Consider the following 6,000-nt stretch of genomic DNA (forward strand, 5'->3'; position numbering starts at 1 on the left):
CAAACTGGACATATCCTGTAGTTTGAACAAAGGTAGCTCACCCATGTCTATGATGCTTGTTGCTATGCAGAACACAATGCACACTGAAATCAAGATGCAGGAAGTGCAATCCTCCTTCTGGAACCTTCCCCTCCCTCAGGAAAAAAAGAACCACTGCAAAGTCATGCCCCCCCTCCCTAATTTCATGAGTCATTCCAACGTGGTTGATAGTATCAAAAACCTCTGGGAGCATAGGTGTCTGCAGGGAACAAGGGGGGCACTTGCCCCCTCTGGGATCCTAAATTTGTTGGTATATAGACTGCAAGCAGTCAGATGATCTACAATTACAATTAATAATAGACCCTACCACCACCACAATTATTTATATTGATGCCTTTGCTTAAGAGGGGTTGGAGAATCGGCCCAGTCATAGACCATCACAGCCCCTTTCTCCCTGTGATGGAAATGACCTACCAGATCAACTAAGTGTTCGTCCTAAAGCCAGGCTATTTCCCCTAAAATTCCTCTGCTATCTGGCTGGAAACATGATACACAAAAAGAAGGCCAATCCTAAATTCATGACAGTCTCATAAATTATTTTTCTTAAGATAAGCATTTCCCAGCTTCCAGACACTCTAATCACGAGGGTTAGAATGAACGTTTTAACACCAAGTAGAGTAACCCTGTTAAGAAGCCTGGAATTCACTTTTGCTAACATTGATGGTTAAATACATAGTTGATAAATCGCTAGCATAAAAGGAAAAGTGATGGGGGAGGGAACCTGCGTGGTTTGTTTAGTATAGTTTCAGACAGCAACCTCCAGATTGCTTGTGCTAACCACAACATACAAACATCTGGCCAAAACTGATTTTTGACATGCTGTATAACTCAGCCACGCAGCTTTTAGAACACTGAAATTGCTCTGAAGTCAGCAGGAGTTGAATATCTCTTTTGATAGCAAACGTAGTTTGTAATTATTTACAGTCTGTTGGACATCTGCTGCAAAACTAATTGGAGCAATAAACAATTCAAACTTGGGATAAAATGATGTTTTAGCAGAGTCCATGTAGGACAGAATTCTCATTTACTCCAGTGAGGTCAAAAGTTTTAAACTTATGTCATTGGCTCTCCCTGGTATCTTTAAAAATAGCATTCCTCTTTCAAAGTTCAGCTGGACAGCTGCTGTTTCGGTTGCCCTGGACACAGGAAACCAGAAAGAGTGGCCAAATTCTTGGGAGAAGAACTCCAAGATGTTTGGAAACCACTTTGCACAACTTGCCATACGGCTTTTAAACAGGCTTGGGGGACCGAGGAGGATTATATCCCCCCTCCAGCGACATGTGGGCAGGCAGAGAATATATTCTACCTTTCCTTGTGACTCAAGGTGGCTTGCAAATCAAAATTTAATACATCATAATTTAAAACACACAAAACCTCACATAACTTCCCCCACCTTCTGCCTAGAGTATGCTCTGTTAAAAGTCCTAGCAAATAAAATTGTGTTGCATCTCCTGAAATGTTTTAAACAGGGCTTTTCTCCTGGGAAAAGAGGTGGTGGAACTCAGGACTGCACAATGACGTCACTTTGGGTCAGCTGGAACAAGGGGAGAGTTTTTTAAAGTTTAAATCACCCTCAGTGAAAATGGTCACATGGCTGGTGGCCCCGCCCCCTGATCTCCAGACAGAGGGGAGTTTAGATTGCCCTCCGCGCCACTGGTGCGGAGGGCAATCTAAACTCCCCTCTGTCTGGACATCAGGGGGCAGGGCCACCAGCCATGTGACCATTTTCAAGTGGTGCCGGAACTCCTTTCCACCGCGTTCCAGCTGAAAAAAAGCCCTGGTTTTAAAGATGGTGTCTCCTCACTTCCTCAAGCAGAATCTTCCACAAAGTGATAGGTACAATGAAGGAGGCATGAGCTGTGGTTGAAACCAGGTGGCAAGTCGTATGTGGGGGAACAGCCAGTAGCTGGCAACCTGAAGATTATAGTTAGTACACAGGGACATTATGGAAGGAGACTGTCCCTGAGATATGTGGATCCTAGGCTGTGAAGGGCTTTAAAGGATATCACCCACACTTGAATTGAACTCAGAAACTAATTGGCAGGCAATATAGTTGTTTGTAAGATACATTCTCATTTGCTAGCCCCTGACAATAATCGGGCTTCTGCAATCTGAAGCAGCAGCAGTTTCTGGGTTATCTTCAAGGGCCGCCCAATGTACATTGCATTGCAGTAATCCAGCTGCAGGGTTACAAAAGCATGACCAGATCAGCTGAGCTGAGTCTAAGGAGAGTGTTGGTGAACTAAATGCAACTAAGAGAAGGCACTCCTGACCATTCCTCCATCCTGCATTGAGGCCATAAAGCGAGTGTGTACTGTAGGAATCCCAGCCCCAGCTGTTATGTACCAGGGCTAAGTGGGCTGAAGTACCTTGCCTTGGCCTCAGATAATGAGGGGTGGAGGGATGGATGCCACCCTAATCCACCGCCTCTCCCCTAGCTTTACTCCCTTCTGAGCTGGGAGCCAGAGCAGGTCTATTCTTCTTCCTCAAGTCCTGAAGGCTCTCGCCAGGTCTGGGGCATGCCCAGTGTCCTCCCTCTACCCAGAAGTCTGGGGTGGGGGGGCAGCCTTTAAGGGACCAAAAGTGCCTTCTGAGCAGTTTCTGCCTTGTTTACTCCCCTACCTTTGCCTTAAGAGCTGACAGCTGGCTGTCAAAGGCCAGGTGCTATTGATCAGCTGGCTGGTGCGCAGCTTTTTATAAGGTACCTCAGTCACCCCACTGGGCCTGGTGGCTGCTGGGCTTGACCCTGTGGAGGGCTGAGAAGGAAGGGGCACGGCACAGCCTCCCTTGCTCCCTGACATGTACTGATTTTTAAATACAATTTTTAAAAGGATCAGCTTTCTATTGAAAATAGGAGGAGGACTGTGTGAACAAGCTAGAGTAATGGGGCAATAGGCACAGAAATGCTACACAAGGGGACAGAAGGGGCTGTGGGTCCTATTTTATACAAACATGGGAAATAGGTGTCCAGAACTAAGTTTCCTTTCCGTAAAAATAGCACTTATATAGAACAATTCCTGACAGGTGAAAAGAAGAGTAAGAAACAGGCAACACTGAAAATGTTGGGCACCAGTGGTCAGTAAGTGAGGTGAAAGGAACCCATATTTCAGCTAAGCGCTTGTTCCGGCACAGATGAATGCTTCTAGTTTTGTATAGTGTTATCTGATGCAGATTGTTTATTGCAGTGTGCCTCAAAACCACACACAAATTCACTACCACAAAAAAACCCTTAAGAGCAGAGTTTAGCCTCTGGATTCAGAAAACACAAGTGGGGACATTCCAGGCCATGCGGGGGACATCTCATTTTCCCCTCTCCCACTATTTCCTCTTTTCCTACCCTGAAAGCCCCCACAGCCTCTTCCCTTTTCCTTCTTCACTCCTTCCCACCCCCTAGCCTACCTACCTCTATCTACTCCCCTGTCTTCAGCTTTCCCTCCTTCCTTCTCCCTGGCAGACAAGAAAACACTATTATTTGGGTAGGTTTTACCCCACACACCTAGTTTTTATTTTGTTTTGTTCTGAAGATTTCTGATTTTTCTGCAAACCTGGAGCTTTTCTCAGGTTTGTAGAAAGATCTGCCTGGTCTGTTAATGGCCTCAGAGCGGAACTACAAGTGACAAAAGGCACAGGTTGGACACTTGTCAGCTACCCTTAAGTTTTGATGGGAAATGTAGGCATCCTGGTCTTGCAGCTTGGCTCTCCGACTGCTGTCCAATGGACTTTTCAACTGTCACTTGTCCAACATTCCGCCAAGCTGCCTACATTTCCCATCAAAACTTGAGGGAAGCTGGCAAGTGTCCAACCTGTGCCTTTTGTCACTTGTAGTTCCGCTCTGAGGCCATTAACAGACCAGGCAGATCTTTCTACAAACCTGAGAAAAGCTCCAGGTTTGCAGAAAAAATAGTCTCTGGATTTAAGTATCCACCGATGAGGCCATGTTGAGAATTAGCTATATCAGTAAATATGAAAAGTAAAGAACTTGAATATGGGGAAGTCGAGGCTGTTACACAGCTGGAAGGACACCAGGCAGCCACATAAAATAGGGAAATGTGAAAAACTTGTGAGTTAAGCTAAAAATCCATGCAGTTTGTCATTTGTAATGTGGAACAGAAAATAAAATTTTAATTTAACTGTTTGCATTCAGCATTGTACTTTTAAACATTATGGGAGACTTTGCACATTGTAGCACAAATTGTTGGTTGCTGATGGTGTGTGTGTTATGTGCCATCAAGTCACCTCTGACCTATGGTGACCCTATGAATGAAAGACCTCCAGAACGTCCTATCATTAACAGACTTGCTCAGATCCTGCACACTGGAGAACGTGGCTTCTTTTATTAAAAAAGGCAAAAGATTTATGCAATCTGAAGAGAAACCAGAGTATTGTGGCTTCATTTATTGTCAAGCCATCTTGTTTTAGGTTTTCCTTTTTTCCTACTGCCTTCCACTTTTCCTAGCATTATTGACTTTTCCAGAGAATCTTCTCATGATGTGACTAAAGTACCAAAGTCCCAGTTTTGTCATTTTAGCTTCTAGGGAGAATTCAGGCTTGATTTGATCTAGAACCCATTTATTTATCTTTTTGGCCATTTGTGGTATCTGCAAAACTCTCCTTCAGCTCTACATTTCAAACGATTATGTCTGAGTAAACTTTCCTATATTAGGTTGCAAAACAAGACAGGCTGACTCCGCTGTGCTGTTGCATAAGCCTTGCAGGCAGGTTTCAGGTGTGAGAATGTAGGTGTAAGTGACCTAAATGAACGTGGTATTTGCAAAACTCTCCTCCAGCACCACATTTCAAATGAATCAATTTGTAGGAGTGGTCAATTTTGCATTTCCTTGTTTAGAGACCTATTAGATTCATGCTGGATGTTGCCACCTGGTGGATAAGAAGCAGAACGGTGATCCTTAGCCTCAAATAGAGTTCTTCCTTATCAGGGCCAATTTGTCATCAGCTTTCTGGACGGAAATACATCACTAGTCAGTGAGGAAGAAAAAATAGATCCATCTAAAGAAGGCTGCAAAAGAGTAATGTTAAAGGGTTACTGTGACCAGAGAAAGTATTAGAGAGACATGGGGAAGTAGATGGTTTGTGCATGAACAAAAATGCACAGTAATTGTCCCAGGATCTATCTTGTCTGCTCTGTCCACTTGGGTCATTGCAAAGAGTCAAACAGCATTTTTGTATTGTGATAAAGAGATATCAAGCAAGCCTTTAGCTATCACAACTGGCCTTTAATTAACCTACTAGAATCAAACTCAGAGAAAGCTGATCTCTTCTCAAGAAGAGGAAGGGCCAAAAAAACAGCCAAGTGTTTTGTTCAAACTATCATCCTGTGCTAGAGAAATGACTGTTTTCCTAAACCTAAGCCTCTTATGGCCTAATAAAGCCACCGTGATTATGAGTCCAAAGTGCTACCTGGGCAAGGTGCCATAGCAGGCACAGAGGGAGGTTTTCCAGTGCAGAATTGGGGGGACCCACGCTCACAGGAGAGGGGTTTAAAAGATCTGTAGGCGTGTGTGTGTGTGTGTTGTGTTCATCGTAGACCAGGAGCAAGGGAGATAGGAGAGCAGCTTCCCCCAATTTCCTAATGCTCTGCTAAATGCTCACCCACCCCAGCTGTTTGGGACATTGAAGTAACTTCAGTGACTCTCAAGTTAATTTAGCTAGAATCTTTTCTTTGCCATAGCTACTTAACAAACATGCCATAGTATCTCCTTCCTTGCATATTTTGTGCTCTGCACTATATACTCTAGTTTAGTACAATCAGGGCCGGCGCATCCATAGAGGCATGTCTGGCAGCCGCCTCGAGTGCTGAGGTGCCGGAGGGGGCACCAGGGGCAGGGGCGCGCGCTGTGGAGCTGGTGGTGGCAGCGCTGGAGGGCTGGGAAGCCACCCGTGTGCCGCCCCAACCACTTGCCATGCCTGGCCTGCAGCTGCTGCAGCCTCCCAGCCCTCCTG

Source organism: Eublepharis macularius, chromosome 2 (genome assembly GCF_028583425.1).
Source record: "Eublepharis macularius isolate TG4126 chromosome 2, MPM_Emac_v1.0, whole genome shotgun sequence".
In the NCBI taxonomy this organism is placed as follows: Eukaryota; Metazoa; Chordata; class Lepidosauria; order Squamata; family Eublepharidae; genus Eublepharis; species Eublepharis macularius.